Source organism: Rhinolophus sinicus, chromosome 13 (genome assembly GCF_057876585.1).
Source record: "Rhinolophus sinicus isolate RSI-liver-muscle chromosome 13, RSI-T2T, whole genome shotgun sequence".
Classification (NCBI taxonomy): domain Eukaryota; kingdom Metazoa; phylum Chordata; class Mammalia; order Chiroptera; family Rhinolophidae; genus Rhinolophus; species Rhinolophus sinicus.
The window spans coordinates 37,231,811-37,257,349 of NC_142513.1; the positions used below are offsets into that span (position 1 = coordinate 37,231,811).

Consider the following 25,539-nt stretch of genomic DNA (forward strand, 5'->3'; position numbering starts at 1 on the left):
CCTATCTCCTTGAATTCTTTCCTAAGAAAATGATTTTTCTAGGTCTACCTTATCCCTGGGTGTTTTGCCTTTTGAAAAAGATGGTGCTGTAATGATCCATTAGCTTCAGAGAACTGTTGGATAGCACGTATCCAGGCACCCTGGGGAATATGCAGGTTGTCATCTTTGAGAGACCAAGACCCCCATTCTCTCAGGGACCAGCAGAAATAAGACACTCAGACACATGCATGCTGTGAGGGCAAGTGTTTACTTAAACAAGTTAAGGATATACTTGATATTGACATACATTAGGTACCCTGGTACATTTCTTATACATCACTAACGCATGCCTGAGGCAGTGGGATATCAGGAGAGGTCTCAGCATCCTCACTCTTACACTTTTACCCCCTGCTAACCATGTCATTAATGTCCTGACCCCTGGCCCTGCTTTACTCAACAATAACCTGTCACCACACCTACTAACTAATTTTTAGGTATCAGATTGCCGGCTCTATGCTGCAAAGAGTTTTTCTATCCCAGGGCCTTACCAAACAGAAGCCTTCAGCCCAGCCCTGCACATCTCTACACAAACGGTAGGAAAAGGTCCAGTGAACTGTTGCTTCTCCTAGAATCAACATATCTTTAATTCACTTCCATAGGTAGGTGCAGCAAATGGATACAGCCACCAACTTTTCTTTTTAATTGTGATAAAATATACATAACCTAAAATGTAGCATTATAACAATTTTTATGTGTACAGCTCAGTGCATTAAGTACATTCACATTATTATACAACCATCATCACCACTATCCATTTCCAGAACTTTTCCGTCTTCCCAAACTGAAACTTTGTACCCATTAAACACTAACTACCCATTCTTCCCTCCCCCAGCCCTGGCAACTACTATTTCTTTTCTGTCTCTGTGAATTTGACTATTATAAATTTGACTACTGTAAGTAATTTATACAAGTGGAATCATGCAGTATTTTCTTGTAACTGGCTTATTTTACTTAATATAATGTCTTCAAAGATCATCTATATTGTAGCATATGTCAGAAGTTCATTCCTTTTTAAGGCTAAATAATATTCCATTATATGTATATATGACATTTATTTATTCATGTTGGTGGACTTTTTTTCAGTTGTTTCCATCTTTGGCTATTGTGGATAATGTTGCTGTGTAGATAGGTGTATAAAAAATATCTACTCAAGTCTTGGCTTTTAATTCTTTTGATATATACCTTTAATGGGATTGCTGAATCATATGGTAATTGCATGTTTAATTTTTTGAAGAACCATAATACTCTTTTCCACAAAGATGCATAATTTTACATTCTCTCCAGCAATGCACAGGGGTTCCAATTTCTCCACATCCTTTCCAACATTTCTTCTCTCTCTCTCTCTCTCTTTCTTTCTATCCCTTTTTTTTTTTTTTTTTTTTTTGGTAACAGTCACTGTAATGCATGTCCTGTTGGTTATTTTTAAATGTAGTGATCACTATTCATTTGCAAAGTTGCTTCAAAATAAAGGGGAGAGAAAGAATATGGAAAGAAAACCAATGAGAAGAGGTCAATGAGAACTGAACAAAGAAATTAGTCAGTTAAAAAGGGAAGTAATATGTGTGTGTGTGTGTGTGTGTGTGTGTGTGTGTGTGTGTGTATTGTGTGTATACATTTTACAATATAACAGCCACCATCATTGGAATCTTGTTGCTGGTGACTGGGCCTCTTTTGCATCTGAGGGGATGGACACTCTAATTTTTCATGCTTCTGAAATATTTCATATATTCTCAAGCAACAAGCTTAGACCATTGTGATCTTTTTCATCTATTAGCTCCACAGTACTAAAACATATTTGTCAATAATGGTGTCAATAAAAAACAGACTGATGATCACCTGAGAGGAGATACTTGCAATTATCTAAAGTTGATGGGGGTTAGTATTTAAAATATATAAATAACTCCTGCAAATCAAGAGGGAAAATAAAGAAATCAAATAGAAAATGGGCGAAGAACTGAAGAATATGGATAAGCAGTTTACAGACAGGGAAGTTTGAAAAATGATAATACGTGGGGTGGCCGCTTAGCTCAGTTGATAAGAGCGTGGTGCTCTTACAACAAGGTTGCTGGTTCGATCCCCACATGGGCCACTGTGAGCTGCGCCCTCCACAACTAGATTGAAACAACTACTTGACTTGGAGCTGATGGGTCCTGGAAAAACATACTTAAAGTAAAATTTTTTTAAAAAAAAGTTTAAAAAGAAAAATGAAAACACATGAAAGAATTCTCTACTTCACTAGAAATCAGAGAACTGACAATTAAAACAGGAATCCACATTGCATCCCAAAGCATAGCAAAACTTTAAAAGCTTAAAAAAATAATAAAGGCAAATGTTTGTGGGTAAGCCAAGACAAGAGCTTCCAGGCACTGCTGTTGAAAATGCAAACTCAATTATTCTGGAAAATAAACTGATGTTTCATGACATTAAATATGTGTACGACAAAAGAAGAAGAAATCCCTTTCTTGAATATCCCAAAGCAATTCTTGGACAGGTCTGTGAGAAAAATAACTAATGAGGATCTTTATCACAGCATTGTTTGTGGTGCCAGGGGGTGGAGAAAAGCAATTTGGAGTCCATCACAATGGGATAAGATAAACAAAATTAGTGGATTCCCCATGAAATATGATGAAGCAGTTAGAAGCAATTGAATGAAAGTACATTCAACACCATGGAGATATAATAAAACAAAATGTTAAGGTAAAAAAAATCAGCAATCAATAAACAGAAAAAGATATACAGCATATCACCTTTAATACCATTTATGTACATTAAAACTCATGCAGATACAAAACAACAGTGTTTTTAAAGGGTACATGCATATTAGAGATGTATATCAGCACATTAGAATGGGTGCCTAAAAGAGAGACAGGAGAATGGATATGAGAATTAGAAATAAAAAGGAAAAACACAAAAATAAAACAAGAGAGGGGACTTTCAGTAGACTGTTGATGATAGCATGATGATGACAATAGAAGTGATGAATACGGATGGCTAGCTCATAATTCCTTAGCTGAGGGCCAAACATAAAATAAAACAAAGGGAAAAAAAAGCAAAAGAAGAGCCAGTGAATAACATCTGATTGTTCTCTCTTGTATCATTAGGTCTCTATCTGTATATCTATATCCCACAACCCAGAACATTCCAACATAGACAGTGAGCAGCTCTACATAATAAACATGAAATCTTTCCTCTTACACTGAATGTTCTAGTGAAGGCAGTAAGCAAAAAAATAAAAATAATAATGAAAAAATACAGGCAGTCAGTTTAGAAGGAATTATTAAACTATCTCTATTTGCAGAAGACATAATCTTACGTATAGAAAACCAAATTCAGCAGGATCACAGGATACAAGATTAATGACAAAATAAATTGTATTGCTGAACACTAGAAAGGAAGAATCCAAAAACGAATTTAAGAAAATTCCACTTACCCTAGCATCAATAAGAATAAAATACTTACGAATAACTGCAACTAAATACAAAACTTAAACTCTGGACACTACAAAACATAACAATGAAATTAAAGAAGAAAAGAAATTAAACAACAAAAGAAATTAAAGAAGATGTAAATAAATGAAATTAACAAAAGAAATTAAAGAAGATGTAAATAAATGAAAAGCCATCCTATTCATGGATAGAAAGACATATTATTAGTGTTAAGAGGGCAATACTTCCCAAATTGATCTACAGTTCCTATTAATATCCCAGCTGTCTTTCTTGCTGAAATGACCAAGCTAACACTGGAATTCACATGAAAATTGAAAGGACCCAAAATAGTCACAAAACAATCTTGCAAAAGAAAAACAAAAGATAGAGGACTCACACTTTCCAATTTTAAAACTTACTACAAAGCTACCATGATGATGTCAGGGTGGTACCAGATAAAGATAGACATATAGATCAATAGAATATAATTGAGAATCCAGAAATAAACTCTTGTATTTATGGTCAATTGATTTTTGACAAGGGTGTCATGACAACTTAGTGGTAGAATAGTCTTTTCAACCAATGGTGCCAGGACAACTGGATATCCACATGCAAAAGAATGAGTTAGACTCCTTTATATCACATGCAGAAATTAACTCAAAATTAATCTTAGACTTAAATATTAGAGCTACAGGTGATAATTTTTTTAGAAGAAAACATAGGAGTAAATCTTTGTGACCTAGGGTTAGGCAATAGTTTTTTAGATAGGACCACACAAACACAAGTGAGAAAATAAAAAATAGATAAGTTAAACTTTATCAAAATTAAAAATCTTGTGCTTCAAAGAAGACCATCAGGAAAGTGAAAAGACAACGCACAGAAGGGAAGAAAATATTTGCAATTCAAGGGAAATCAGACAATGGATTCATCAATCAACAAAACAGAGAGGCAACCAAACAAATAGGAGAAGATATTTGCAAACAACACCTCCAGTAAGGGGCTAATATCCAAAATACATAAAGAACTCATACAACTCAACAACAAAAAAAAACAAATAATCCAATTAAAAACTGGGCAGAGGACCTCAACAGATATTTCCCCCAAGAAGACGTACAAACAACTAACAGATACATGAAAAGATTCTCAACCTCACTAGTTATTAGGGAAATGCAAATCAAAACTACAATGAGATACCACTTCACACCTGTTAGGATGGCTAACAAGACAAGTAAAAACAGGTGTTGGAGAGGTTGTGGAGAAAAAGGACCCCTCAATACACACTGTTGCTGGTAATGTAAATTGGTACAGCCATATGGAAAACAGTATGGAGGTTCCTCAAAAAATTAAGACTAGAAGTACCACATGACCCAGCAATCCCTCTTCTGAGTATCTACCACAAAATAATTGGAAAACTTTGTCTGTAAAGATATACTTGTATGTACCCCTATGTTCGTTGTAGTATTATTCACAGTGGTCAAGACATGGAAACAACTGAATGTGCTTCAATAGATGATTGGATAAAGAAAATGTGGTACATACATACAGTGGAATATTATTCTGCCATAAGAAAACATGAAATACTGCCATTTGTGACAACATGGATGGATCTTGAGAATATCACGCTAATGAAATAAGTAAGATAGAAAAGGTCTAGAACCATATGATTTCACTCATAAGTAGGATATAAAACTGAAACCTACAAACAAACTAAAATTCATAAACACAGACAATAGTTTAGTGTTACCAGAAGGAAAGGGGCTGCTGGGGTAAAGTAGAAAAAAGTAAAGGGGGTCAAACTTATGGTGGCGGAAGGAGATTAGATTTTGGGTGGTGAACACACAATACAATACACAGATGAGATACTATAAAATTGTACATTTGGAAAAAAAAATTGCTTTCCCTGAAAAAAAAAAAAAAACCTTAAAAATGTGCAAAGTATCTGAATAGTCATTTCTCTAAAGAATATATAGACAAATATTCAATAAATACATGAAAATATACTTAACATTATTAGTCATTAAGAAATTACAAATCCAAAGACCGAAACATAAGACTTGAAACAATAAACTGCATAGAAGAAAACATAGGTACTAAACTTATGGACCTTGGGTTAAAGAGGATTTTATGAATTTGACCTCAAAGACAAGGGAAGTTAAAACTAAAATAAATAAATGGGACTATATCAAACTAAAAAGCTCTGCTCAGCAAAAGAAACCAATGACAAAATAAAGAGGCAACCAACCGAATGGGAGATTTTTGCAAACAATGCCTCTGATAAGGGGCTAATGTCCAACATACATAAGGAACTCATGCAACTCAACAAAGAAACAACAACAAAGAATCAAATTTAAAAATGTGCAGAAGACCTGAATAGACATTTCTCCAAAGAGGACACACAAATAGCCTATAGACATATGAAAAAATGCTCAACATCACTAATCATCAGAGAAATGTAAATAAAAACCACAATGAGATATCACCTCGCACCAGTCAGAATGGCTATCATCAACAAGACAAATAACAAGTGTTGGAGAGACTGTGGAGAAAAATAAACCCTCATACACTGTTGGTGGGAATGCAGATTGGTGCAACCACTATGAAAGGCAATGTGGAGGTTCCTCAAAAAATTAAAAATAGAATTACCATATGACCCAGCAATCTCTCTCTTTGGAATCTACCCCAAAACTCTGAAAACATTTATCCGTAAAGATATATGTGCTCCAATGTTCATTGCAGCTTTATTTACGCTGGCCAAAACATGGAAACAACCAAAGTGTCCTTTGATAGATGATTGGATAAAGAAGTTGTGGTATATATACACATGGAATACTATTTTGTCATAAGAAAAGATGAAATAGTGCCATTTGCAACATGCATGGATCTTGAGATTATAATGCAAAGTGAAATAAATCAGACAGAAAAAGTCGAGAACCATATGATTTCACTGATATGTGGTATATAAAACTGAAAACAACAAAGGAACAAGACAAACAAATGAGAAACAAAAACTCAATGACACAGACAATAGTTTAGACAGAGGGTGGGGGGAGGGAGTGGGGTGGTAGATGGTGGTAAAAGGGATCAAATACATGGAGATGGAAGGAGAACTGATTCTGGGTGGTGAACACAAAATGTGACATATGGATGATTTATCACAGAATTGTACACCTGAAACCTATGTAACTTTACTAACAATTGTCACCTCAATAAACTTTAATTTAAAAAAAAAAGAAAATGCAAATTAAAAAAATGAAGACCATGTCACACTTACTAGGATAGATATAATTAAAAAGACTCACAATAATAACTGTTGGCAAAGATACGGAAAGATTGAAACCTTTTGCTCTGAGAATTGTAAATTGTCTGCTATTTTGGAAAACAGTTTGGCAGTTTCACAAAATGTTATACGTAGAGTTATGGGAGGAGTTACCAACAATACTACTGCTAAGGATAAATCCAAGAGCTATAAATATATATGTCCATGAAAACACTTATACTCAAATACACATAGCAGCATTATTCATAATAGCCAAAAAATGGAAACAATCCAAATGTCTATAACTGTGAAAGGATAAATAAAATGTGATATATTCTGACAATGGAATAAAAACGAAATGAGATACTAATACATGCTAGAACATGGATAAACTTTTAAAATATTACGTTAAGAAAAAGAAACCAGTCATAAAAGATCATACAAGTATATATATGAATCCATTTATGTGAAATATGCTGAATAGCCAAACATATACAGACAGAAAGTAAATTAGTGGTTTCCAAAGTCTTAGGGATGGGGAGAATGGGGAGTGACTTCTAATGGGTACAGTGTTTCTTTGGGGGTGATTAAAACATTCTAAAATTAGTAGCGAAAGGTGCACAATTCTGTGAATAGACTAAAAACCATGAACTTGTACATGTTAAATGGTTAAATTGTATTGGTAAATTGTATTGGTAAAAGCAATAAAGTTGCTTTCAAATAAAGCCAAAATAAAAGTTTTATTTGGTTTGATTTTGTTTTAACATCGCTATATGTGTCTCTATGCTGAAAGTCAGAATTGGAGAGAGAAAGAGAATTAATATAGCACATTTCGAGAAGAATGCCAAATACCTTGCTTTAAATGATCAATCACTTAGGGGAGAAGTGACACACAAAATAAATATGGAAATAAGCATTTTCCTCCTTCTATTTTACAGCATGATCACATTGACTGTTGTGGACAAGAAAAAGGAAATTCCAATAAATGTTTGGCTAAATATATGCAGTTATATTTAACAGTACCAGGAAATATCTTCAGAGCACTAGGACAGGACACATACTGAAAGTCTCTTCAAATTACCCATCTAGATTTGATACTAGTACTATTCACCTCGAAGAGAATGAAGACATTGTGTACCCAAAAAGAAATAAGAAAGAAAGCTTTTTATATGTGACTTTGGGAAGGACTTGTCCCCTGATGGGGCATATCCAGCAGGAGGAACCCATTGTCAGACTACTGCACTACCAACTTCATTTCAGTACACATAGAAAGATAGGATTCATTATGCAAGGTAGGACGGGATCATCTTCACCAAGATAAAAAAATTCTTACTTCCATTTCTTTGTTGTGCATCATATTTCACAAGAAATGCCGCAAGTACAAATCTTTATTAGTGTCATTCATTTACGTGACCCATTTTCACTTGTTAATGGCCAAAAATATCTACTTAAAGTGCCGTATTTATCAGGCTAATGTTGAGAGTAACTATACAATATATTCCAGAATCAACATAGTGGTCTTTATAGAACCCCTTTTCTGGTGGTAATAGGTTTGTTCAACTTGGTCTAAATTAAATGAATAAGTACTTCAGGAGACAGAACTGTGTATTTTATTTTTTTCATATTGTCCTAACCCCATGGAACCTAGAATCAGGTCCATCAATCCATATGTACTTAATAAATTGGGGGAAAAATGATACAAAATGGACTGGAGACTACTAAAACCATAGAAATGAAATGATAGAAGACACATCTAAGAGACACAGCAACCATTCTTGTTGAAATGCTACACTCCCAGAAGCCCAAAGGACCTTGGCTTACATTTGTTTATAGAAGTTTAACATGGTAGGCAGGTGACATTATTTGTAGAATAAGAGAGCCCCAAATGCTATAACTCAGTATTTATTGTTTATAAAATTGATTGTCAAGTTTATTTTTCTCAGCCTAAGGAATTTCTAAGTTTAATGTTTGGCATCTTATTATCTGCCTGAGAAGTCTCTAGGCGAATCACAAATTTAGACAAAGCTGAAGTTTACTCTCTCTACCCTGGTGCTTTTGTGACCCTAGTAGTCTGTCTGAATGAAGACTCAGAAGTATCCCAGAATATTCAATAGACACAGTAACTTAAACTAAATGAAAAGTGCCTAAATTTTCAAAATAATGTAAAATTTGTCAAATAATCCGAAATAAATTTTCATTTCCTTTTACAATCCCATGGCGGCCCACAGTGCATATAACCAGTACTAAAATACATGGATAATTGTCGGATTCGTTTGGACGTTATATGGACAACAAAGTCAGATAATTTAAAGCAAAGCAAAACAGAAAATTTGAAAATGTCATTTTTCGGGAGCAACTGAGCTTGAATGGACCCTGGATCTCTGGCACAGTCAATTTTCTATAATTTCCTAGAGATTGCGGTCACGCAGAAAGGCCCATGTGCTTCAGCATTGCAATGACACAAAGGTCTCTCCATGTGCCTCTGCAGTCTGTTCCTTTCCTTGCACCCTGGCCCATGAGCAGTTGTAGGAGGAAGATGCAGGAGGAGACAACACATTAGAAATTAAATCATGCCTATTCTGCTCCCAAAGCAATGCCAAGACGATACGAAGAGATAATGAGACACATGGGAAGGCTGGGCATACATTTTAATTGGCCTAGATCAACCGGTGAAGATGAACAATTCATCATTTCAAATTCTATTCAAAATAAATCAAGAAATTGCCATTCAATATTGACTTAATTCATTCTTCACTGAACGCAGAGACACTGAAGAATCATGTGAGTCACAATCCTTGCTTTCATCTTCCAACTTTTTTACTGTGGGGGTGAAACAAGTAAACAATTTCCACACCTTCAGATAGGTGCTAAGTTAACAGGATATTATAGAAATAAGATGCTTTCAATCCATCTATGAGCTTCACTCCTGTCTACCCCAAAGGTAACTTGATTTGAGTGGGTGGAAGAAGAGCATTTAATTGCTACCCCATTGAGGAGGAGCAGATGGGCTGGATGGCCAGACTACCTTGCCTTAGGTGAATTGTAAAAGAAAAACATGTGCTAGGCTTCTGATTTGTCAAATGTTTTCCAAGGTTTGTTTGGTGACAAGAACATACATAGCAAGGGGTGGGGGACTCAATTTTCCATTCTAGTAAATACTATTCACAAAAGTAATAAACATTTCAGTTTTATTCCGTAAGTTCTATTGCTAATGAGTGCTGAGAGTGAGTTGCAGGAAAGTGGTAAAACCAGCTCTGAGGCAGGGCTCTCAAGTCTTGGGGGGAGGGCAAGGAGGCCCTTGAAACCTCCATGGAAGGTGGGGAGCAACTAAGTGTGCTTCTGGGGCCCAGGTCAATTGCACCTGTCAATAGCCCTCTGTGTTCACGTGAGTTAAGTGCAAAGGGGAGCATCCAGATAGATCATGGAAAGGGGTTTTACAGGATGAGCCTCCAGCCTCCAAGTGAAGAGAGGTGGTCTGCTTTATTGTGTATGACTCATTCTATTCTTCATATGCTTTTTTAAATTGAGATATAATTAACATATAACATTGTATTCATTTTAGGTGTACAACATAATGGTTTGATATATGTATGTACTGTAAAATGGCTACTACAATAAGCTTAGTTAATATCTATCACCATACATACTTGCAATTTTTTAAAGATCTACTTTCTTAGCAACTTCTAATTATATCATACAGTGTTGTTAACTATAGTCCTCATGCTGTACATTTCATCTCCAGGATTTATTAATCTTATAACTGCAAAATTGTACCTTTGCCCCCTCCCCTTTACCCATTTCACAGACTCCCACCTACCCCTATGCCCCCACCTCTGGCAACCACCAATCTTTTCCCTGTATCTATGAGTTTGTTGGTGCTATTTTTTGTCTGTTTGTTTGTTTTAAGATCCACATATAAGTGATAGCATGCAGTATTTTCTTTCTCTGTCTGAATTATTTCACTTAGCATAATATCCTCAAGATCCATTGCATGTTGTAACAAATGGCAGGATTTCCTTTTTTATGGCTGAATAATATTCCATTGCGTGTATATAAGATGTATATATATAATGTATATATATATATATATATATATATATATATATATATATATATATACCAGGTACACATGACTTGTATTCATTTTTTGTTATCAGTATATATTGAGTATTACAATTTTAATACAGTTATTTCCTTTCTTAAAATGTGTATACATTTTTTTGGCAACCTCTGTGTGTGTGTGTGTGTGTGTGTGTGTGTGTGTGTGTGTGTGTGTGTAATTTCCATTCATTTGCTGATGGACCCTTAGGTTGTTTCCATATCCTAGCTATTGTGAATAATGCTGCAATGATCATGGGGGTGCAGATATCTTTTCGAGATAGTGATTTCATTTATTTCAGTTTCACTTTTAAAACACAGCTTCTTTTAAAATATTTTGGAATTGTACTATATTTATGCAAGATTTCAAGATTCAGGAAGAGAGGGGTGAAGAGACATGGGTGTTCTCTGTACATTTCTTTGTAACTTTCTCTGAATCTATAAGTATTTTAAAATAAAAAGGTTTTAAAAATTCTGTTGGTGCATTAGATGTAAAGTAAGATAATTAATAATAATGGTAACAATAATAATAATAGAATCTCTTTTCATTAAAAAATATAAGTTCTGGATGCGTATTTGTCAGCGATATGTTTTAACTTAGATAATGTTCTAAGTACAACTATCATATAATGTCACTTCCTCATCATATGGTCAATCATTTGCTTTTTGAATTCCTGCATTCACTGAGTATTAATTGAACACTTATTATATGACAGGGCATTGCTGTAGATGCTGGGTATAGAATACTGAGTGAAGATAAGATTTGTCCTCATGATTCTTGTACTTAATAGGGAAGACAGCCATTAAAAAAGAAAAATCCTCAAAAGAAATGTATAATTGTCATTGTAACAAATGCTCTAAAGGAGAGGTGTGTGATGGGATAATAATAGCTTCCTTTAGAATTCTTTTAAGGACGAAATGAGATACCATTAAACCCTCTAAGTTCTTCACAAATGTTAATGGTCATTAATATTTGGGAAGGACATGGAAGTCAGTTGTCTTTTAAATTCAGTCTTTCAAAAAGTGCCCCAATTACTTTTTTTTAAAAGATTTTTCTTATTGGGGGAGGGGAACAGGACTTTATTGGGGAACAGTGTGTACTTCCAGGCCTTTTTTTTTTTCCAAGTCAAGTTGTTGTCCATTCAATCTTAGTTGTGGAGGGTGCCATTCAGCTTCAAGTTGTTGTCCTTTCAGTCTTAGTTGTGGAGGGCGCAGCTCAGCTTTAGGTCCAGTCACTGTTGCTAGTTGCACCTATCCCTTGTGGGACTTGAGGAACTGAACTGGCAACCTTGTGGTTGAGAGCCCACAGGCCCATGTGGGAATCGAACCGGCAGCCTTCGGAGTTAGGAGCATGGAGCTCTAACCGCCTGAGCCACCGGGCCGGCCCCCCAATCACTTTTTTGTAGTCTCGTTCTCTTTGGCTGGACATCCTTGCACTACCCCAGTGCCTTGGGTATTTTACATGCTACCTGTCTACCCACCTGGGCACATGCAGGCAGCCCCCTCCCATACAACCTGAAACGTACATTGCACAGAAACGTACCCCGGCACAGGACCCTGAAAAATTGGCTTCAGATTCTCTGAGCAGCTGGCTTCCCTCACAGATTACTTCAGGGCAGTTGGAAGCCAGTTTCTTTGGAGGGCCTTGTAGCGTGGCATTGGGGATGATCCAAGTGCTTTGAGCAATTGCCAAGTTCAATTTTCAAAGAGTGCCAAATCTGCCAAAATCAGTGTCTATTGCCAGAGGAGAAATTTGACATACTTTCCTGTCACAGAAATCCCTTGGGACTGTCAGTGTGGCTACAGCCATTCACATTTCAAGCATGGAAAGGATTCTCAACATCTAAGCTGAGAGGAATGGACAAACATGTGGGTTATAATGCAGGGACAAATATTTCTAAGAATGAGAGACAAGGAAGGTCAGTAGAGAAAGACAAGTCTCCAAGGGGACTCTGGGAGCCAAATCATCGTTAGACAAGAACCACAGGATTAAAGCATCTTGAGGATAAGCAAGATGTTTTTGAAAAGCAATCAACTCATTTCATGTTGGGGGTGGGGAAGTTGACTATGCATCTGAAATTCATGATAAATGGTGATGAGAGAATGGAGAGAAGCTGAAGATTGGGTAAGGGAGATGATAAGCTTGATCGTACTGAAATTGAAAAGCTGGATAGCAAGAAGTGTCCAGAAGACAGCTCGTCATTCATGCCTGAAGTTTTAACCAGGGGCTGAGATAAGAGGACATCTGAACAGAAGGAGCTGTTGAAATAATAGAAGCAGTCAAGCATGCTCAGGGAAACCAGGAGCCACTTGGTGCCAATAAGACTCCAACCTTACTGCTCTCCCAAGCACACCTCTTATGGTACAGATTGACTTGTCACCACCTCCTTGTTCCCAGAATCTCCATATAGATCCTGCACACCTCTTTCTTCCACAGGATCTACTTCTCTACTGTGTGTGATGAGAAGAGACAAAAGCAGAGGGCTGAAGACACCAGCTGCCATGGCTGACTTAGGACAAGATACTGAACTCAACTTGCTGCAGTCCCTCATCTGGAAATGCGGATAATGGTATTTTCTACCTCACGGTGTTTTGGAGAATATTTAAACTTTTAACACAGTATCTTTCAATACTCAACCAATGTCCGCTATTATTAATAGTTTGAAAGAAGCAAGAGAAGAGTATACGTAAAGAAAAAGTGGTCATCTACTTTCAACCCAATATAACATAAAAATAGCAATTTAGATTGTAACTGTGGACCAACAAAATTCATGACACCCCAATTTCAAAACACACTGGACATTTGTGTATTTCCACATATGTATGTAAGGATACACATGTGTGAACACACACATATGCACATATCCACATATATAGATACACATGTGTCTTCAGGAAATGTCATTGTACCTATTTTTCTTCAGAGCATTTGCTTCTGTTGCAATTCTACATCTATCTTTCCACTAGATGTAAGCACCATGAGGACATAGGACATACATGTATTTATGCAACACCATGGACCCGTTGCCAAGCACTGACAATGGCACATAGTAGGACCTCAATGACAAGTTGGTGGATGAATGGATGGGTGGATGAAGAAGTTAGTAATGAGTAGAGAATGGCATCCAAAGATTAGCTACAATAAAAGGTTTTCCTAGACAAATATCCCAGCATCAAATAACTTGAGGGAAAGTGGATTTGTTTACTTCTCTAATTCCCTAATAGACTTTTAAATGAAAATTTATTTTTTAAAAATTTTGAAGAATAAAATAAATCATGAATGAATCAAAATGAATTTCTGAATCATGAATATGTGATGTAAAATCTTAAAAAATCAAATTTCTCCCCAGCTCTGATCCTTTCCAATTTTATGTATAAGTCAACTAACTTGTTGACTTATGGGTTTTACTCAACCAACTTAACCAGCAGGTATTTACTGAGCACTGATGATGTGTACATTATACTAGGACCACATGAAAATGGCAAGATGCATGCTCACAAAGGAGCTATAATGTTCTAAATGATACAGACGTATTTTGAAAATTTGCATTTGCAATAACTGACACTAATTGAATTCTTCTTATGTTTCAAACACTCTTCTAAGCACTTTTCAAGGCTGATCACTTTTAAACTTTATGATGACTCTCTGAAGAAGGCATAAATTATCACCATTTTTCTTATTGCCATTTTCTATTGAAGAAATTGAGGCACAGAGGGACTAAGTTACTAATTCAAGATCACACAGATATTCAGAGCCTACACTTGGGAGCCTGTGCTGTTTACCACCACACTCTATTTACTCTCAGAAAAGCAGCGGAAGGTGACAGTGGGATATGTTCAGAAATTAAATGTACAGAGTTTGGCTTATCTTTATTATTATTATTATTATTAATTATTATTTTTTATTTTTCCTTTGGACCGTATACCCAGGAAATAAAAATAATCTCCTATTTGCTTTAAGAAACTGCACATTCTTCTTGGACCCTCTGAAAGTAAGTTGTTTCAGACAATTTGATCCCTTACAATGTATATTGTTTCATTTCCCGGCACTTGGGTGACCATATCCCAATGTGCTGTTCTCAGACAAAGTCAAGAATAGCATCACTGACATAGTCATGGAATTGTGATACCTCCTCATTGACTGATGTGTAAACATTTCCAAAAACAGCTAAAATGAGTAATTCTTGACCATTTACACAGTTACTTAGAGTTTCTCTGTGCCTCTTCATTCACTGGGACACAGGATACGGGGAAATTAATTACAATTTATTGTGAAATATCCATTTGCTACCTACCCTAGGTATTTATTTATTTATTTAAGTGTGTTTTTCCAGGACCCATCAGCTCCAAGTCAAGTAGTTGTTTCAATCTAGTTGTGGAGGGTGCAGCTCACAGTGGCCCATGTGGGGATCAAACTGGCAACCTGGTTGTTAAGAGCACCGCGCTCTGACCAGCTGAGCTAACTGGCTGCCCGTACCCTACATCTTTTAACTTTGTTGAAATTCCATTCTTTCTACTCAGTTTAGCAAATGCTTATAAAATTATGACTTAACAAAAATAAATGAGATTTCCTCTTTTCCATAATTCTGATCCTCTCTGTCAGCTAGGGATTAATTTTGGTGACAGAGGTTACCAAAGAAGAGGTTTGGTTTCCTCTCCCATAACATGAAATTTAAATGTGGAAGCCAGGGCTAGCGCCATGGAGGCACAATGTCTCCCAGGGCCCAGTCTTCTTTCATTTTTCTATCCTCTTCTCTCCTAAGATTGCTTCACGATCTCAAGATGGCTACTGGAGATCTAATTGTGTCATTCCAGACAGAAAGAAGAAAAGAAGAGAACAGGGAACAGGGATACTTTTCAGAAAACTATACCTTTAAGGAACTTTCCAAGAGCTCTTATCCAATGGCCTATACTTACCTATATCGGACATTGCCATCTTCAAGGGAGGCTGGAAAACGTAGATTAAAAAAAAGAAAACAACTGAGTTAACTATCTAACAACATCGAGGTTCTGTTACAAAGAAGGTAAAAATAGAACCTAACTAGACAAATAGCAAGCTCTGTATCTCCTGTTTTAAAACATGTCTACAAATGCTTGGCTAGTCCCCTCATTGAGAGGTGACATCTATGTCCCACCCCCTGAATCTGGGTTGGCATTAGTGACTCACTTATAACCAATAGAATGCACAGGAAGTGACACTACAAGACTTCTGTGGCTAGGACACAAAAACCTTACTCCTGCTTCTCTTGGAACACTCACTCTCTTGACACCCCTACTGTGAGAAGCTAAAGCCACATTGAAAGGTCACATGAAGGTTGTCAGTCCCAGCTGGGGACAGTCTTTGAGTCAGCCCAGCCCAGGCGCCAGACATGTGAGTGAAGGAGCCCCTGATGACTTCAGTCTCCAGCCATGAGGTCACCTACAGCCTTAGTGTCTTTCAGACATTGAGAAGAAGAGATAAACCATTCCCACTGTGCCTTGCCTGGAAGCTCACAGAATCTATGAATTTAATATAATGGCTATGTTAAGCCACTAGGTTTTAGAGTGGCTTGTTATGAAGCAATCGTATCCAGAACACCTCCCTTCCTCCAAAATGAGACACTTGTTCCTAAATATTTCTAACACATTCTAGTCATATATCTACACTTTCTATAACTTCTAATACATAGGGCCTGAGCATTTGCAATAAATGTTTATTGAATGAACATACTATATACAGTACTCATACTTTGTTCTAGTTACTTTTTAATGTGCCATCTTCTCTGCTAGACTGTGACTGCCAAGGGAGAGACCATCTCTAATGGCACATGAATAAAACTTTGTGGAATTAAAAATACAACGGATAACTTTGGAGCTCCATTTAAGAATATACGGGAATGGATTTGGCTTCCCGCTGTAATGATGCTCACAAAGATTTGTGTTTTATTTTTAGTAGAAATAAATATATCGATTTTTCACAGGGATAACAACAAATGAGGACAAAGGAATGCCAACTACAATCCAACAATGTCTATAGCCTGGACCTATAGACCATACTGTAATCATCTCCTGGGCCTTACCAACAAACAGTCTTTACCTGGCCACACACACACTTGCCGGTGTCTGGCCCTGCAGAGGAAGGCAGCAGTCATTTGGTGACCTGGGCTCACTTTCTGAAACTTCTTCCACCTTTAAGTCAGTCAGTGCCCCCAGTAGGTACAGCTGAGTTGCTGACTGTACTCTACTTGCCCAAACCGTGGCTTGGTGCACGGTAGTTACAGAACAAGTCTTGGGTACAGTGACATCATCCATATCCTCTAATCATCCAGTGCTATTGGGCATGCAATTTTCAATACCTGAAGTTCAACCGCGTATTTACCAGAATGTGTATGCTAGGTTATGCTGCAGTAGCAAACATCCCCAAAATATCAGAGGCTTAATCCAACAAAATTTATTTCTCACTCTCTTGTAGATCTAACGTGAGTCAGTAGACCCACCTTGACAAATACTTTCAATTGCTAAGGGAGGACAAAAGAATGTAAAAAATTGTACACTGGTTTTTAAAGCTTCCATCAAAAAAGACATGTCACTTCTACTTCGTTTCATTGGCCGAAGAGCATCTTGTGGCCACATCTGATTAAGCAAGGATGGAGAAGTTCAATGTACCGTGTGCTGAGAAGGCAAGAAGTCATAACACTATAAATTGCAGGAATGACTATTTGAGATGTGTGCACGCCTCTACCCCCCTTGAAATGCAAATTCTCTTGGGACTGGGATGCCACGTTGCCCAGCAACAGCCAGTAATAGCCTCATGTGGGTATTATACCATATTTTTCTTGAGAATAAGTCTTGATGTGATTGGGAAAATATTCATGGAGACTAGAAGAAAATAATGACCTAGATCACAGAAAGATGACATGGGATTATCAGAGAATTCTCACCAAGAGGCTGCTGAGAAGTAAACAGAAAAGACAAACTTCAGTTTGTGAGGAAAGAGACAATGACTTTTGAAACTCTCTAGTCCCAATTCTGCCCCTATATAGCTAGAAGTTCTTGGACAGACCCTTCTACTTCTCGGGTTCTTGGCTCCCAATCAATAATTTAAGGCTTCTAGAGGATGTTATTTCTAAGCCGCAGGCCACCTTGCCAATATATAAGATAATCAGACTTTCACAGATGGATGGAAAGAGAGGTATGAAAAAGCAGTAGATTGGATGCCCACACAGAGAAAGTTAATGTACATTTTAGAGGTAAGGAGTCACTGTCCTTCCAGACTTCCCAGCTGACCACTGCCGACAAGGTGCTCAGACCTACACCAGGTTCCTTTTAAATCATTTCTATTGTCAATTTAAGAAAGAACAAATCCCCATTCTAGGTGGAGAAGGACAAGAGCCAGCTCTCTTTACATCTAGAGCTGCCCTTCAAAATTCAAGCTTATTAACCTCTGAAGAAAAGAATGAAGGGCTCCTAGGACCAAACCCAGACAAGAGAGACTCCGAGGGTAGGTTTTATTAATACTATAACCCCTTCCTTCAGGAATTGTATGGGGACCTGTCAGGCAGCGTGGACGTGGGCAGCAGACACTGCCCAACTGCTTGGTATCTGAAAGCCTTGGTTTGAAAGCATATTCTCTGCAGGGTCTTGATGTATTTTTAAGCAGACAGGTGGGAATTACTTATTCCTCCCAGTGCATGATTTCTCATTTTTCTTCCAACAGAAATGGAGAATGGATTGCTTAGGGATTTGCAAGCTTCCTAAGCATTTGGGAAGGTAGCAGTTAGAATGACAGTAATGACTTAGATTTCCTCTGAGGGTGGTCTCTTCATTACTGGAACAGCCTAAGCTCTGGTTCCTTCATTCACACCCTGCCACTCCATCCACTGCTCCACTTCCCACTCTGACCATCACATTTGTACCCTGCAAGCTGGTCTCTCTCTTTCTGGGACAGTCTGTCAACCTTATCTGCCACCTCCCTCAAATGAGGCACTGGAACAAACACTACAGAGTTCCCTTTCCCTCCCTCCCTGCCAACACACATGCATACACACATGTACACACATATGGACATACAAGAGAATTTGCACTTAACTGAACACTGTAAACAATCTGAGAAATGCACAAGGAGTCTTCAGAAGAGAGGTATGGAAGTGGGGTAAACCAGCCCCATCTGTTTCGTTTTGGTGAGGGGTAAGAAGCAAAGGTTATTGGTTAATTATATGTACCTGACTGTAGAGCAAAGAAAGGAACTGAGTTTCATAACCCACTCATTCACATCTATTTTCCTAAAAGACAATTTGGAGACTGACCATATTCTACTTTATGCAGCAATACAGAGGAATCTCACAGATGTAATGGCAAGCACACAAATGGGTAACTTTTTTATGTGAAAACACCAAAAGGAGTTGGAGCAGACAAGTCATGATAATGCCGGGGTAGTGGCTGAAAGGAGATATGAGGGACTCTGGGGGCTCTTCATGTCCTGTTTCTTAATCTGAGTGCTGGTTATGTGAGAGCATTGATTTTGTGAAAATTCATCACTTTTATGCATAAAACAACAACAAAAATCTAATCATTTCACTTCCCTGCTTCAAGGGGTTTCTTGTCTGGCCGTTTTCTATATGAGATTCTAAATACCCAACTCAATTGTCACTTCCCTCTGCCTTGACTTCCCTCATCCTTCATTACTCAGTTATAACACAGACTACAGCACGTGGCAACATCTGATCTGTGTGTTCCCCCAGTTAAATCCTGAGTATCTCTAGAGCAGACACTGGGTCTCATCTTTTGGGTCTGCGTGCCTAGCACAGTACCTGACATGTACTAGACACTCCATAAATGTTTGATAAACAAATGGATGAATGAATGAATTAATGAATAACTTCATAATCAATCCTACTTAGAGCTCCAGGTCATCTTGGTGCCAGAAGCACAGGGTCACAGGCATGGAGAAGTGTGTCAGGAGTCAGCTTCCTATAGTCACGGCTCCCTCTGCTTAATGTACGGCTCATCTTTGACTCACCCCAATCTGGCCTCTGGCCATACGAGTTTACTGAAAACTCTCTAGCTTCAGTCAACCTCATTCAGACCTCATAAATGTCAAATCTAATGGACTTTTTTCAAGACTCATTGTGGAGGGTCTGTCTGAGGCATCTGGCATTGTTCAGCACTTCACCCTCTTAAAATATCATTCTCTGCTGGCTTCTCAGACAATACTCTCTAGGTTATCTTCCTGCCTCCCTAACAGTTCCTTCTCAGGCTTCTCTCTGGCTTCTCTTCTCTGTTCCTAAACACTTAGGCCTAAGGCCATCCATCTTCATGTCTCACTTCCCACACTCCTCACACCTATCTCCCACAAGCTAATGACTCTCAGCTCTGGGATGCTAAAACTCAATGGCCTACTGGAGAGCTCTTCTTGGGCACCCCACAGACCTCCAAGATCTAATACCTGACACTGAAGTTACCTTTTTCTCTCCCAAACCTATTCCTCTTCTTTGACGAAGATCCTGGTTTTAGAATGGTGTCATGATCCACACTTTACCAAGCCATATCCAGGGGGTTATCCTAGGTGTCTCCCTCTTCCTCACCAAAGGCAGGCCTGTGAGCAGGCCTGGACTGTGATTTTCTCTCTAGTTTTATCTCTCACCACACACAACTTGATCATTAGCTTTCAAGAACTTACTCTACTTCAACAGCCCAGAATGTTTGGTGCCTTTGGACCTTTGCTCCTGCTCTGACTATTCCATGTCTGTTTAGAATGCCACCCAGCAAGCCACTCAACCTAAGTGTCTCTCTCTTCTGAACCACCACTACCTCACCTTTCCAGGGTCAACTCAGGGTCACCTCCTGGAGGATGCTTTTCTCAAGCCTCTATTACCTGGCCATCCCTCCTCTGACTCCCATTCTCCCTGTACGTAGCTCTGCCACAGCACCAGCAATACTGCATTGATCTTGATGAGTTTCACACCCACCTTCCCTTTCTAAACCTTGGTGGGCATCATGATGTTTTATTTGTTCCTTTGTGTGTGCAGTAACCATCAGAGGACTGGATATAGGTACTCAGTAAAATGCTTGTGGAATGTTGTTATTGAATGAATTACTCAGTATATTTATCTCTGCAGTTGTCACTGAGGAAGAGAGAAACAGCACAGAAAGGTAAGCCCAAAGTCTAAATGGGAAAATCACAAATACAGTGTTATAAACTCTGCAATGGAGGATCACTGTTTTTTTCCTGCCTATTGTTACCAGCCCTTCAGCTTACCTTTGGGGAACCAGCTTCCCTCCATTGCATCTAGTACTAGTGGGCTCTTAGGGGTGGGTCAACAAGGCTCCTGGAAATTTGAAGCTTGAATAAATCTTACAAAGATGGAAAATGGTTCCTTCTTCACCCTCAACAGTCTCAAAACCATTTTAGTTCCTGTCCTTTCTGAGACATGTCTGATCAGATTTTATTCCTATTATATGGGCACCCATATCCCTCTAATAAATTGCATTTCTCCCTCTTCACACTGAAGTTGGTTCCTCTGGCTTTGACTTAGAGAACCTTTTCTGTCCTTAGTATTGCCCCAACTGCTGCTTTCTGAGAAGTCCTACCTCGTCTCAGGTGATTTACCTGTTGGCTGCCTTTTCATGTGAATACCTGCTTCTCAATTCTTTTTGTCACTCCTGCTTTTACTATCCACCTGGCAACAATTTTAATGGGGGAAGTGGGGGGGGGTAGGGTTGTTAGAAAAGCAGAGGCTCTCATCTCTTAAAGGTAAAGGTAAGCCTTACTATTTCTTCCTAGCAGGGGTACTGCCTCATTTGGCAGGAGTGAGTGGGAAGAGAAGCCTGCGGTGTTGGTGTTGGAAGAAGGAACAGTTTAAAGTGAGGTGAGAGTGAAGAGTCACAAAATTGGAAAAAGTGGTCCGAGTATGAAAATATTTAAACTACCAAAGCCAAGGTTGAGTCTCATGGATTTTTCTGGCCAGCTGCTTTTATCTTACCAAAAGTGGGAAGATTGACAATGGGGTATTGGTCCAGACGGAAACAGAGCATCCCTAGCTTCTGAATATTTATCTTCTAAAATCTCATTTATAGAACAGTTGTGTGGAACTCACAACGTATTTTCTCTTTGAACAATGTAGTAGATGTTGGCTATAAACACTCAAGTTAAGCTAAATAGGGGCTGAGCTGTTCCATATGTGGAATCACTTACTCTTTCAGGTCGTTCCTGAAAGATTTCCATGTCCCTTGCTAAATACTATGAGCTGAGCTTAGGAATCAGAGGGGCAGTGGAAAGGTATGAGGTACATGGCGTCAACCTGCAGCCATCTCCTGTGGTAAAGAGACTGGGGATGTGAAAGAGTCAGGGAGTCAAGGGCACAGAGGTGGATGCTCTGAGGGTCTGTAGCTCTTCCGACCTGCAAAGTATATGCCTGTTGCTTCTGGTACCAACACCCTCATTTCCTTGGGGGCACTAACCTTCGCCCAACCTCAGCCCATGTAGAGTAGGTAGAGTTGGCCCAACCCCCATTCAGTTTCTAGGCTGAGCATGTGACATTGGCCTGGCCAGTAAGATCAGACCCTGGCCAGAGGTACTGGTTCACAAACCAGCAGAGCCCAAAAGGGCTCAATTCCAAGACTTTTGATAGAATTATTAAGAAAGGAAACTCAGCTAGAGTTGCCTGAAGGCTCCATCTAGTCACAATGAGGGGAGTTTACCTGGAGATGGAGCCAATGCTGAGACAAGCTGGGCCCAGGAGTGAAGAGAAGGGGACTGAAGCCTGATGACGTCATTTGAATCCCTGCAGTTGTCACCTCCTCTAAAATGTATGAGTATGCCATCTTTGGCTGAATGACCTCTCTTCTGCAAAGCCTTTCCAGCACGACTGCCAGAAGCACACAGACATTATTTGCTCCCTCTCCAGTGTCCCAGTGACCCATATTGTCTGGAGCTCCCAACTTAAATCTTAAAATGGACAGTTAGACACCTTAAGTTTATCAAATATATGCCACTGGAGCTCAAAAATGAGCAAAATGCTGTCTCTGGCCTTTGCCCATATCCTGGCTAAGTGGGAGAGAAGAAATATAGCTGGTTGATGAAGAAAATAAAACACAGAGAGTTAAAGTAACTTTCCCAAGGACCCACAACTACCAAATACTGAGTTTGCATTTAAACCCAGTCTCTGATTCCAGAGCCTGGAAAATTTTACCATTCATGTCGTCTCTCTTAGAACTGTGAAAGATATTGTTATAGGCATTTTCCTCAGTGGATTTCCTCTTAGAGAGAGTTTTTAGTTAGTAAAGCTTTGCCCAATGGCATACAGAGACCTAGGTGAAGGTGGGGGCTAGAAAGGGCTTATCTTTACCCAACTCTGGGTGGTTCCTGGACACAATTGTTTGTTCTGCTTGTGGACACATCACAAGCTAAATGGATTTGGAGACTTTCAGCTCCTGCTTTCCCTTTGCCAAGTTCAGCTGACAGTCAAGTGAGGTGAATGACATTTGTGACATGAACTTCAGCCCCTCTCTACCCCAGTCTGGTTCCGTGAGGACCTGGAAAAGTCACAACTATTGATTCTGGCTTCCTTTGGCTGCCACCTTCGCAGTAGTTACTTATAATTCCATCACTTCTCCAACATTTTCTATAAACTCACTCCACACTTACCCTTGTCCTGCCTTCCCTCCAGTGTATCACATTCACACTTAATGCAGCAGAGACTCTAGATGCTAGGAGAATAGCACAGAAAAGATAACCTCTCTGGAAATCCTAAACTGGCATAGGATTGATTAATCCTAAGTTTTTAAGGAAAAATCCTAAATTTTATCCTTTGAACAAGCTCCCTCTTATTATTTCATTACCTAGGCCAAGAGGAAAGCAGCCTGTCCTAAATTATACCTGCTTCAAAGTTGGCCCATTTATCTATGGTTTGGCCTCATTAAAAATTTTTAATAAATTGAAACACTGTCTTTTGAAGAACGTCACTGAATTGTCTCTCAGTCTTCTTTAGGCCAAAGCAGTCAATTCCTTGATTTCTCTCTATGGAAATTGTTTCTCCACTGTCTCAACAACAGATTCCCTTGTCTAGATCCTTGCTACTCAAATGGACCTTTGCTACTGGGCCATGACCAGTAACTGCAGCACCCTTGTGCTATTCATGGGTACTTGCTGGAGAAGTGAAAGGCTTATATTTCAACTATCAAAATTCTGACCTTTCAAAATCCTGGGCTTTCTAATACAGTTTTTTGAAAGTCAGCATTTGCTTTTAAACTGTTAAAATGTCAATTTCAATTTAAAAAATCCTTACAGATAAAGTTATTCTTTTCAGTCTCAATTACTTTTTACTTTCAACTGTATATTTGACACAGAACCAGTTTCTAAATAAACATCTAATGAAAAACAGTTTCATTGTAAAATAAAACTAGGCAATTTAATACAACTTGTATCATCTGAATGTGATTTATCAATATTCAAAATTAAATTTCTGTAATAGTGAAAAACTTTCAGTCTCTCCTTTATATTCAAAAACAACAACTTCCCATGAGACTAGAAAGTTTGTAGAGAGGGTCACAGATTTAAGTACTGCCTGACTTCTAAAATAATGCACTCTTTTATCCTTGAAGTAGTCGTCTTGAGTAACAACAGAGTTTCTCAGTCTGTTCTCCGGATTATACAGATAAGATACCACCGTCTGTACGCTTCAGTCCACAGATTTGTTTTGTGGCCCATTTCCAGAGGGTGGAACTGAGTATTCACGTGACAAAACTTCAGCTTCTGAATCAATTTTATTACAATGGTACTTAAGAGCTGTATATGCTGGAGGTATAACATAGCTCCTTTGTTCCCCAGCAAGCCACTGTGGTGGCGTCTGATAATTTATCCAGGCAGCTGATATCCAGCGATGACCTGAACTGGTGAACTTGGATAAGGAGGATATGCCTGAATAGACTGAGTTATAGGAGCCATCATGGTTGGAAGCTGCATATAAGTTTCAATGTTTGGATTGCTCCAGACACTCTAAAATTGTGGGGCACACGGGGGATTAAAAACAAAATGACATGGCTGCGCATAAATTTGTTTCCTGATTGCAGGGCTCAGTTTCAGTTTTTTTACCATGGAAATTTATCTGTGATTCTACTGTCTTTTGCACATCATGTCATTATAAGAGGAAACAAATCCATAGCCTTTGGACATACCAGTTCGACCTGTGATTATCTTCACTTCTTTTACTGAGCCAAATATAGGGGGAAAAAACTTCTAATTTTGGTTCTATCCATCCTAATACCAAATTCCACCAACAAAAACTGTGTTTGGCATGATTCTGAGTTCAGGTGAAAAATAGCCTTGGCTGGTCACATCTGTGGAGGACTGGGTGCTGGCCTCTCTGGAGGTGGTTGGATTTGGAGCCTCAGAATTTTCAGGAGATTTATCTTCCAAATCACTCATTCAATCCTCTGCTTCATCTAATCTAGTGTTAATTACCTCTAATATATTGTTCATTTCAGTTATTGTATTCTTCATTTCTGACTGGTTCTTTTTTATGTTTTCTATCTTCATTTTTATGTTTCCTATTTCTTTGTTGAAGTTCTCACTGAGATCATTGAGCATCCTTAGAACCAGTGTTTTGAACTCTGCATCTGATAGATTACTTGTTTCTGTTTTTGTTTTGTTCTTTTCCTGGAGCTTTGTTCTGTTCTTTCATTTGGGCCGTGTTTCTTTGCCTCCCCATTTTGACTTCTTCTCTGTGTTTGTTTCTATGTATT

The 25,539-nt window shown here is 38.4% G+C and overlaps 1 pseudogene; it reads right to left on the minus strand.

Annotated features, from left to right (window-relative positions):
• Positions 1-25,222, minus strand: part of LOC109436220 (deleted in azoospermia-like pseudogene) — a 33,882-nt pseudogene extending 8,660 nt beyond the window's left edge.
• Between the last annotated feature and the right edge of the window lie 317 nt (positions 25,223-25,539).